Genomic DNA, 12,378 nt, shown 5'->3' with positions numbered 1-12,378 from the left:
CCTGAGTGAAGACTAGTGTACTTTACAATTGACCAATAGGAAAGTGGTTGTTGGGGGCAGGGTGTTCAAACTGCTGTGTATAAAAGTGTGTTGTGTGCATCAATAAAAGTGAGATTCCTGTTTGAACTTACATACAGCCTGCCTGGTGTTTGTTCTGAGCTATCACAACTGGATTCGAACGGTACATAGCTGTAGTTCGAATCCCGGAGCATCGGATGACCGAACCATCAGATGTTGCGATCTGCAATCTGATTCAATAGCCGCAGAGGAGTGTCGGGAGAGTGGAACCGAGCGAGCAGGGGCTCGTTACAACCTTAATTTTGCCATGGACCCGGCCCTTGACATCTCACGCGGAGCCTCACATCTGTCCTTTTTCTCGTTTGAAACATCTGAAGGCAGATCTTCATACCCTACACTTGGTGGACCCGTGGTCTATACTTTCTATTCCCAGGTGCATCACACTTATTCGCGGTTAGACTATCTGCTGTTGTCACATAAAGACCTAACCAGAGTGGTTTCTACATCCATTGATGTCATATCCTTCTCCGATCATGCGTCAGTGCACTTTACACTCCAGCTGGGGCCAGTGACTCGGTCCCCCCCATCCTGGAGACTAAATGAAGAACTCCTCGCCCTGATCCGCAGCCTGGAGTGCGCACACAAGGCTAGTCTTGCCCGTGCAACTTTTCAGGATCTTCTCAAGGCGCGTGAGGAACTCTGTTCCACAAAACAAAACAGAAGTTGGCGTGGGCGCGCCGTACTATGTATGAATTTTCAAATAAACCCAGGTCACTGTTGGCTAGAGTTCTGCAAGGCCCTCGCACGAAAACTTATATTCCCTACATCCTGACCTCTACTGGATGTAAGCTAAATACCTCTTCAGACATAGCAAAGAAGTTCCGCTCTTTTTATGCAGGTCTTTATAATCTAAACAGACCCCTATCTGTGGGCTCCCCGGCAGAAGGTAGACATACCCCCCAGTCCTACATAGCTGCCTCGGGCATGCCATCACTCCCCAGTATTGTACGGGAGGAGCTGGAAGAACCCATAACAGCTGCAGAACTGGGAGCGGCACTGGCCTCTTCAAAACCAAAGAAGGCCCCTGGCCCTGATGGCCTAACTCCGGCATACTATGAAACTTTTTTCAACACATTGTCACAACCCTTGGTTTCTGCCCTCAATACCATTACGGGGGGAAACTCATTCCCAGTGGATACTTTAAGGGTCTATATTTCACTCATCCCAAAAGAAGGGAAAGACCCGCTGCAGTGTGGGAGTTATCGCCCGATTGCACTTTTGAATACGGATCTAAAACTCTTTGCCAAAATCCTAACCAACAGACTACTCCCTCATATACCAAGTCTTATTCATCGAGACCAGGCAGGCTTTGTGCCGCTACAAGAGCCAAGGGATAACACCATCCGAGTTATGAATTTGATACATGCGGCAAGGACTTCTAAACGGGCTCTTCTCCTGCTGTCTACTGACGCGGAGTAGGCCTTTGATCATGTTGATTGGTACTTTATACAGGCCACTTTAGAACACATAGGCCTTCGTTGAAGTGGATACTGTCTTTCTATACCCACCCCACTGCAGCGGTTAAAGTTAACGAGACGAGGTCAGATTTCTTTAGCATCCGGAATGGCACACGTCAGGGCTGCCCCCTGTCTCCCCTAATCTTTATCTTGTCACTAGAGCCCCTCCTGTGCATGATAAGAGTGAATTCGGCATTGTAGGCTACCCCAAACCTTCGGGATCCCACAAGGTGGCCGCCTTTGCGGACGACCTCATCTTCTTTTTAACAGAACCACTTATCTCTCTCCCTAACCTACTCCAATCCCTTCGAGAATATGGTACTCTTTCCTTTTTTCAGATCAATCTAACCAAATCCTCCATCCTTAACATAACGGTAGACAGGAATATTGTCCAGCGGTTGCGATCGGCCTTTCCGCTGAGATGGGCGACCAACCTCATTCGGTACCTGGGGGTCAACATTACTTCGGATCCTGCCGATTTGTACTCGGCAAACTTTGCCCCGCTACTCCTTCGCCTTAAGATGGACCTCCTGCACTGGCATTCTCTAACGCTGACCTGGTTCGGCAGATGTAGTGCCCTCAAGATGACCTTGCTGCCGAGGGTTTTGTACCTGATGCAGGCACTTCCCATCCGTCTGCCCCCAGCTTTTTTCAAATGAATCGACTCTATGTTCCGTGCGTTCGTCTGGTCTCTTTGCAAACCACGTATCAGACTTCAATTCCTCTACCTGGCAAAAAGCGAGGGTGGGGTTGGCCTCCCAGATATGGAAGCCTATTACAGGGCAGTCCACCTCACTAGGTTGGTGGACTGGCACTGTCATGCGGAGGCAAAGCACTGGGTAGCCATGGAAGTGGAGGACTCCAGGGATACGGTCAAGACCCGGCCTTGGATTACTGCACCTCTGTCTAGGGAGCTCGCAGAGCACCCTACATTGGGCAGTACCTTGTCAGTGGTCAGAGACGCTTTTCGGCGCTCCTCGGTGTCCCCACAGCCCTCCCCCATGGTGCCGGTTCTGGGCAATCCGGAATTTCCACCTGGTCTGCAGAATTTGCATCTTAAGCGACTGGCAATGGGCACTAGACTTAGCTTATGCGATTTCCTGGGGCCCAATGGCCAGCTTTCTTCAGAAGCTGGGGCATTAGTGACGGACCCTCCCCTGGATTTCTGGAGCGGCTTACAGCTGCGCAACTACTTGCGCAGCTGTTTGAGGAAACCGGGCATTACCCGTCAACTCACTGAACTAGAGCTTATTTGTCACCGTGGGGAACCAGAGCGACATTGTCTCTCGCTGCTCTATTCTTCCCTAACTCAGCCGGAGGAAGGGTATGTTCCTTTGTTTCTCACCAAGTGGGAGGCGGAACTTGGAACCCAATTCACTGACGTACAGAGGAAAAAAATTCTTTATTTTGCCCAGAAATCTTCTATAGCCACCAGGGTCCAGGAAACTTGTTATAAAATCATGACTCGCTGGTATAGAGTTCCTGCCGTTCTACATCGCTTCTTTCCTCAGGTGCCCAGCCTTTGTTGGCACTGAGGAGGGGACGATGTTACATATTTTTTGGACATGTACCAAACTCACCCCATTCTGGCTTGATGTGGCTCGCACAATCAGACACCTAACTAGTGTCTCTCTGGAGGGGAATCCTGCGGCCTGTTTGCTCCAATTATCAGAACGACCTATTAAGAAATACAAAACCTCCCTCACCATTCAATTACTGAATGCCTCCAAGGCTTGTATCACCCTTTGTTGGAGATCGGAGAGACCACCGGCGAAGTCCCTATGGTTTACTAAAGTGAATGAACTAAGGGATATGGAGGATCTTACTGCTACCCTGCACAATCGGGAGGAGACCTTTCGAGAGACCTGGAGACCCTGGCAACATTTTATATACACAGAAGCCTATCTCCAAGAAATGGCACAATCTAACTGACCTAATGGGCTGGTTCCGCCTCCTAGACAGAGGGCACCACATCTCCTTATATTACATTATCACGCTTTACTCTAACCTTCTCTACTCCCTCTTGTCTCCTGTTTTTGCTTCTCCCCTTACCGTCCTTCCCTTTCCTTGCCCGTCCCCCCTTTTTTCCCGGACCTATTCCTTTCCTACCCTTGGGGATACCAGTTCCCGTATAAATCTTTCCCATTCATGGGTTACTTCATCAGATACAGTGAAGATCCTAAAATTTATTACATCTCCATATGTCTCAGTTCTTCGGATCCCCTTACTCCCCAATTACCTATAAAAATATATCATATCAATGTGTGACACAGCTTGACATGCTTTAACGCCAGCTCCAGGTCAAACGACTAAACTCCCAGAGCACTCTCAGGATCCCGTACACTGTCAGTATTGTTATACCAGGGTATCACCCCCATGTGCCTTGAATGTGGTGCTAAGAAAACTCGATTCGTTGACCTTGTTTTTGTAACCTTGTCTGTATTTTTTTTTTGTTCCAACAGTGGGAGGGGAGTCTTGGCATACACTGTGTGACAGTTAATTGGAGGAAAGGCACACCTCCCCCCTCCATATAGGTGGAGGAATGAAGATGCTTGCAGAGCTGTGCTGTGAATAGACCAGCTATCTGCTAATCTATTTATAGCACCCATCCCAACACAAATTTCCAGCTGCTCTTATCTCCCATGTCTGAGAACTAGTCAGAAGTTATCATGCTGATAACAGAAGAACAGAGCAGCAGAAAATCATGGGACTTAAAGGGGTTGTAAAGTCAGAAGGTTTTTTATCTTAATGCATTCTACGCATTAAGATAAAAAGCCTTCTGTGTGCAGCAGCCCCCCTCAGCCCCCTCTAACACTTACCTGAGGTCCCTCTCTGTCCAGCTGTGTCCATGATTTCTCAGCCGTCCGAGATTCTCCCTCCTGATTGGCTGAGATACAGCAGCGGCAACATTGGCTCCCACTGCTGTCAATCAAATTCAGCTAGCCAATCAGGAGAAAGAGGGGGCGGGGCCAGGGCAGGGCTCCATGTCTGAATAAACACAGGGAGCTGTGACTCAGCCCAGGTGCTCCTATAGCAAGCTGTTTGCTGTGGTGGCACTGAACAGGAGGGAGGGGCCAGGATCACAGAAGAGGGACCCGAGAAGAGGAGGATCCAGGCTGCTCTGTGCAAATCCACTGCAACAGAGCAGGTAAGTATAACATGTTTGTTATTTTTATAGGAAAAAAAAAAAGTCAATACTGCAGATATATGTGCCCAGGTCAAATTTCATGAATGGGGTTTACATCCACTTTAAAAAGTCTTCTGGCGTTAATCCACCGCCTGATTTTGCCTCTCCCTCTGCTGTTGGCTTTTTATAAAGTTAAGCTCTAGCTACCAGTTTTATGCCTAATGTGACTTTTGTATTGCACTGTAAAGCCTCATTTACACGATCGGATTGTTGGCCAACAAAACTGTGGACTTTTGTCCAAAGAATGTTGGCCCAAACTTGTATTGCATACTTACGGCCTACAATTGTTGGCCAACAATCACAGATGTACTGACGTACTACATGGTTTTTCAACTCTTTATGCGCCTCTTTTTGGGCTCCTTCTGCTTTCTTCGTGTTAGTAAAAGTTTGGTGAGTGTTGATTCACACTTTTCTTTTTGCGTTTTTCATTTATCGCTTTTTATTTCGTGCTTTTTAGTTTGTTTCTGAACGGCCATTCGTCAACCAGACATGTTGCGGAATCGGAGGAGATAACGTGTTATTTATTATTGGCCTTGGAGTTATTGCTTTGTCATTATTTTTTTGGTTAAATAATAATTTGATTTAGTATATTTTCTATATTTTTGGATGCACAGAATGCACTTTTTGGTTAAGTTCTATTGGTAGAATGCTAATTTGTAGTACTGTGAGCCTCCAGGTAATTGACCAAATTTGGTCTCCAAAATAGTGTATCTTTGCAAATGATCAGCTGCTAATGTTACGCATGTCTCATGCAAAATAGTTAAACCAAATAGTACACATGCTGCGCTTATCAAAATAAAAATGTAAGAAATTTCTACTAAAATATTAATAAAGTGATATTGTGCTTAATATACAAAATATACAAAATCTATTAATACAATACATTAATATGCAATAAATTTCAATGAATGAATAAATAGGTAAAAGTGCTCCAATCAGCCTCTGTAATGCAAATATTCCACAAAGCTTGTGCAATTTTCAAACATTAATAGATAATTCAAAACAAACATCCATGCGATTTAGTGTTGCATCCATGCATTTCAGTGCTGCATCTATGCAGTATGGTGTTAGTGCAATGTTCAAAGAATAAAAAGTTGAAAAATTAAAAAAAACGCATCCATGCGATTTGGTGCTGCATCCATGTGATTCTATGCAATTCACTGCTGTGTTGCTGTGCAGTGATCAAATTAACAGTCCACAGATCTTCCACAATCCATTCATGTGTTATTGTGAACACAAACTAAAGTGCTGTGTGCTCATACAAGTGCTCCCCCCAGGTGATAGCTCCTCACCTTAGGGCGTGTGACCTTGCAATTAAGCTTGGTCCGAATGCGCCTTAGAACCTCTATGTTTCGATGTTATATGCAGGGTCCTGGATAGATTTGCACTGGTGCCTCTGTTCCTCACATCAGTCCCGTTTGCACCTCAATATATCAACACAAAAAGGACTTCATGGTGCAGTATGTACTAAATTTATTAAAATCATAAACAAATCCCCCAATGGGTACTCACAGTAACAAGGCACTTAAGGGCACCATACTAAAACAGCAGAAACAAATGGGCAACAGCGGCCGGTATGGGGTGGCATGCTAATCTTTCCCAACAGGTTGTATAATGTTCCGTCCTGTCCCCTTCCCCTACGCGTGTTCGATACAAGGGGTATTTCATATCTTCATCAGGGGGTGATGAAAATCACCCCCTGATGAAGATACGAAATACCCCTTTTATCAAACACGCACAGGGGAAGGGGACAGGACGGAATGTTATACAACCTATATAGATGTATAGATATCGGCGGCACTCGCTCCTTCACTCATAATCAGCGGGGGATCGGCGGGGATTGGCATATAACACGCACCCACGATTTCCCCTGATTTTAAGGGGAAAAAAGTGCATGTTATACACCGATAAATATGGTAGTTGTATCTTTGATCCTAAAAATTATGGGATAATGGTGTTGTGTTAACTTGCCCAAATAAAAAAAAAGCATAATAATATTATTCTTGATATCATTAAGAAAAAAAAGCCTTTAAAAATTTGTTTGCAATAACTCCATCAGTATCACCAGCAAAGCAGCTTCATTATTATCCCATTAAAGAAGAAGAGAATGTCCGCTGCATTTCGAGATCTTATAATTTGCCACGTCACGAAAGTTAATTCTCCATTACAAATGCTAGTTTACAAGACTGACCGCTTCTGGCTCGTTCTTGCTTCCAAGCATGCGTGTTTGTACTTTGGACTTTTGTCTGATGGATTTGTGTACACACGCTCGGAAAATCTGACAACAGACATTTGTCCACGGAAAAATTTATAAACCTGCTATCCAACATTTGTCCATGGAAAGTTAGCCAATAATTGCCTGATGGAGCATACACACGGTCAAATTTTCCGCCAACAGCCTGTCATCACACATTTCCCGTTGGAGAATCCGATTGTGTGTACGAGGCTTAAGTGTAACTGACGGTGACATGTTTTTGTTTTGGATACAGCAGAGAGGGGTTAAAATATCTGTCCTTTTTTTCTTGTTGCCTGTGCCCTGTTAGGTATTCCCTCTCTCTGTTTCTACTGTTTGTCCTTATCAGTGAGAGTGAAAGGACTTTAAAAACATAACATTTGTTTTGTTGTTAAACAAGAAAGGGTGATTCTCATCAATGAGACCCAGATGGCAAAAACAGACTTACAGGGGTTCTAACACTCCATTACTGGATCCAAAATGAAAACAAAATCAGTTTTGTCCTTAGTTTTGCTATATCTTGGCACATGTTCTCTTTTTGAATATGGAGAATAGCCATGGTGTGCTATTTACTAAAAATGGAGTACAGATCAGGTGCAGCTGGTCATACTAACCAATCAGCTTCTACATTCAGTTTGTTCTATGAAGCTTGGACAATAACACTTAGTAGCTAGGGATGGTCCCAATGTTCAAATCGAACATAAGTTCGACTTGAACATTGGGTGTTTGTTCACAAACGAACCGAACATACGGGGTGTTTGCGGCAAATTTGAGCACCACGGAGTGCCCCATAATGCACTGCCAGATCACAGTGCATTGACGGCTGCTAATTGGCCAAAGCATGCACCTGACCTCCACGCTTTGGCCAATCACAGCACGATCTGCTGTGAGAGCTATGATTGGCCAAAGGCAGGGTGCCTTTGCTGAAATGTTATTTTGCTGCGGCACTGTTCTACACATTGCACAGATGCGCCACTTTACAGGCAGACTAAGAAGACCCACAGGCACGATATTTAAAGAAATATTTCATTTTTTATTGTTTCACTTTAAGCATTATTAAAATCACTACTCCTGAAAAAACTTGTTTTCAGGTCCCCATACACTTTTTATGGCAATAACTTGCTGCAGTGACCAGTTACAGGTGGGGGCAGTAACCACCTTTTTGTACAATGAATTACATTGGCCAGGCAATGCACTGACACCTTTGCTGCCATGGTACTATGGGCTAGGTGTTCAGTGTGCCCCTGTGACTTTAAGAAGGGGTGGGCTCCCTTCTGGTTTATCTGCCCTACACCTGTCCATCTAAATGCATGTGCTTCCATTGTTGGAGACTTACTAAATTTAGAGTTTAGGCCCACAAAAAATGGGTGCCTTGCCAGGCTCTGTGGCTTATGCATGTATGGGCAAATGTGTGTAACTAAACCCCTGTCTTTGACGCATACTGCTCGACAGGTCAGTTCGATTGGTCCCAGGCTGGTCGGCAAGTTGAGCATGGAAGTGTCTGTTATTGTTAATAACTTTCATATAAGCCTTTAAAATTAGCACTTTTGATTTTTCATGTTCATGTCCCATAGACTTTAATAGGGTTCGCATGTTCGCTCAAACTTTTTGCCTGTTTGCGTGTTCTGGTGCAAACTGAACCGGGGGGGGGGGGGGGGGCGTTCAGCTCATCCTACTAGTAGCTGATTGGTTATTAGGCCCAGCTACGCTACATTGTATGTGCTGCAGTTTTAGTGAATCTCCACTATTGCCATTTTAGACAATGTTGAGCCTAGTTCTTTGAACCTAAACAACTCCTCATCATTAGGATGAGGAGATGTTTAGTAGTGTTTATAAAAGTGGAATGGGAACAAAAAACCACTGAGACATCACTTGATCACCATGGCACCACATCCATAATACAAAATTGAAAAAGGAAAAAAGAATTGGACTTTACTGGTTGCCAGCCATAACCCTAAAGTCAAAGAAATTAGTACTTCATAAATTCATAAAATATACAAACGTTTATTAACCACCCAAATCAGTTAAAATTGATTCTAAAAAAACATGTACAAAAAAGGTACGACTAGAGACATTGCATCTTCCATAGGTATATCTGCATAACCTGAGACCTGTGTATATCAGCCCTATACAGTATAAAGAGATGGGCCCGATGTTCGTGTTGTGTTCGTAGAACAAATGAACATATGGGGCGCTCGCGCCCACCGTGATGCGTCCCATAATGCACTGCAAGATCGCAGTGCATTGAAGGCTGCTAATTGGCCAAAGCATGCACCCTTAACTGTGTGCTTTGGCCAATAACAGTACGATGTGCTGTGAGAGTGTTAAATCTGGTTAGGGAGTCTCCAAACAACACATTCAGATGAGATAGTAGATCCAGATCTTAAGATAATTGTAAGCAGGTGCTTTATTCATACACTGCAGTGGAGAGACACAACACACCCCAATATTCATATATAGATAGATAGATATAGACAATCACTTTGAGAATTGGTAATGCACCTTTGTTTACTTTCCCTAGATGTTCTCCTTTTTCTTTCACAGACTACTGATAAGAACCCAGAACGTTGCTTAAAATAGGTTTACGTGCCAAAACCAGTCTGAACTGACCAGATACTGCTGAAATCTCTTTTTTTGCCAGTCACATGATGTAACCACCCACTTAACTTAACTATCCCCTTTATCACGTATCATCCTGATCGGAGGCCGAAATGCTGGGGGGCTTCCCTTGCGACTAAGTGCAGAGCGCCCCCTGAAGGTGGCACAGGGGGAGCTATACTCGAAGCGGCAGGGGTTGCAGGCTGCGGCAAGCTGAGATGGAGAAGAGAAGTCCACTGGTGGGCAGCTGATGAGCAGGGTAGACTGCTAGGCAGGGGTACCTCAGAAGTACCAGATGAGATTGTGCAGCAGGGAGTACCAGGAGCAGTGTCAGGAGCCAGGCTGGGGGTCATACACAGGGCAGCAGATCAGAGTGGAGTAACAGGAACAAGCCAAGGGTCAAACCGGGGGCCAATGCAGATCAGATAGGTCAAGGCAAGCTGGATTGTTAGGTAATCGCAGGTAATCCAAGACAATAGGAACAGGAACTAAGGAATATACAAGAAGCTGAAGATCATGCAGCAGTTGGTGACTGCTGTAGCATGCTTTAAATAGTATACTGGTGCCTAGAGTCTCTCATTTTTTGCGTATGCTTTGGTGCGCGCATGCACACTGAAGAATACACTGTCCTGACAGCCCTCGCCCCTGTGCATGCGCATACGCACATGCACATTAGCACTGGAGAATTTGTGTTTGTTGATACAGGATTCTGCTGGTCATAGATGTCAGTTCTCCTGTGGGTTAGTCCCTGACACCCTTACTACTAAGAACATATGAATACTGATTGGACTAAACTATACAATCACACCTATAACACGCCTAGTGCTTATGCATATTCATAAAGTATATATTGTTAAACTTGATGTTTTTAAGTCAGAAACACTTCCTTCTCCATTCATTCTGGTAGAGCTGAATATCGGTGTGTGTTGTGTCTCTCCACCGCAGTGTATCAATAAAGCACCTACTTACAATTATCTTAAGATCTGGATCTAGTATCTCATCTGAATGTCTTGTTTGGAGACTCCCCAACCATATTTAACAGAATGGTGCCTTTCGACTTGGATACAGTCCAGTGGGCTCCTGGCCAGAGAGACACGAAACTCACGTTGAGCAGACAAGTGGCCACGGTAAGAAGCTGTTATTCTTATTTATTCTGCTCTTCGTGGCGAGTAATTAGTCGGTGTCTGGGATCCATTGGCTGAAGGAGTCCTTTGCTGTTGATGAGATGGTGAGATTAAAGTAAAAATTGAGTGTAAACTAGAGTAATGTTGATGTTACACAATTTGACCCAAATAATTCCTTTACTTTACCTGTTGCAAAAATAATAGAGCCGAATATAATTGTCAATGTTGATGTCTTGTTTCTTTGCTTGGGGTGTCAATAGATTTATTAGACTTATGAGAAGGTCTGACAAGAGGACTGTAGTAGTGAGCCTGTGTGGCGAGTAATGCCTATGTGGCAAGTGTACAGGCCTGTGTGGCCAAGTGTAATAAAGTGTCATTTGACGGCTACTGTGTGTGGCCCAGGAGAAATTTTGGATGACGACTCACAAATTTTGTAAGTAGAGACTTGAGAGTGAGGACTCTATATTGGGAGTACTGCACTCCCATTGACCTTTCAAGCCGGGAAAGGTAGAAGTGGCAAATGTAAGTCCTATGATTGACATGACAGACAGATATGAACAGTGTTTAAGAAATGACATCAAGACTATTATAGGCTGGACCAAAACAGACCAGGTCAATACCAGCTGAAGGAGTTATGATCAACTTGGATTTCTGTGTTTGTTAATTTTTATGGCATATTGACAGAGTTGGACAAGGGGATTAAATGTGTACAATATTGGATTTTTGAAAGTATGCAATGTAATGGAACTTTAACTAGTTATGAGTCTGTCAAAGTTTTTCTAATGCATATTTCTAATTCACTGATGGGTCTAGCAAAACAGAATTAGACCAGGCAATGCTACATATGGATGATTGTAAGATACTGATGAGACGAGCCTGCTCGTCTTTTGCAGTTTCCTCACCTTTTGTATTTCTGTGTAAGAAAGGAGTGAGGAGTGCCCCTCCCTTCAAATTCCTGTGTGAGAGACTGTGTCTGTAAAATGTTAACTCCTGACCAGCTATGAAATTACTAGTATAACATGTGATGTTCACATGTGAGTGATATACAAGACCAAGGAAAATGTTTAACTATGTTGCAGAAGTGGAATCCTATGTAACTCTAGGATTCATTTTAAACAAAGAAAGAAAGAAAAGCCTGATTTAAATTCCTAAAAGGTAGCCATGGTTATTATAATTATTTAAATGTTTAGCTCTCCATTGTAGCCTACTGAGCATGAAAAGGGAAAAGGTTCCACTCACTGATAAGACCGGGTTGATTTAGTATTTTAGCATGCCAGAATATTAAAGGAATTATGTAAGTTAAGAAGCAGTAGTTGGACAAGGAAGCACATGCCAGAAGTTATCAGAAAGTTATTGATAGTTTAAAGAACATGAAAGTGACTTGCACTAGAAGAAAGTGGACAGAATGTTGTAGAATTAATAATGAGGATTGCTGGATGTGAGACAAGAAAAGGCTGAGTATGTTTTTGATTACTTTAAATGTGTCCAGTCCATGGCAGATACAGTAAATGTGGTTTTGATTGAGTACTAACTTTACTGCCATAATAAGGAAACAAGGATTTGAATGGGCTTTGCTAAGAGAAGTGTGCAGTAGCACTGAAGCCCAGAGAGAGGAGAGAAAAGAGAATACAACAGACTTAATGATTTTATAGCCTTAGATGAGAAGCAAATGTTTATGCTCATCTGATGCCAGAGACCGGC

Source organism: Aquarana catesbeiana, linkage group LG06 (assembly GCF_042186555.1).
Source record: "Aquarana catesbeiana isolate 2022-GZ linkage group LG06, ASM4218655v1, whole genome shotgun sequence".
NCBI classification, from domain to species: domain Eukaryota; kingdom Metazoa; phylum Chordata; class Amphibia; order Anura; family Ranidae; genus Aquarana; species Aquarana catesbeiana.
The sequence above is the reverse complement of the archived record's forward strand: the minus strand, read 5'-3'. Positions refer to the sequence as shown.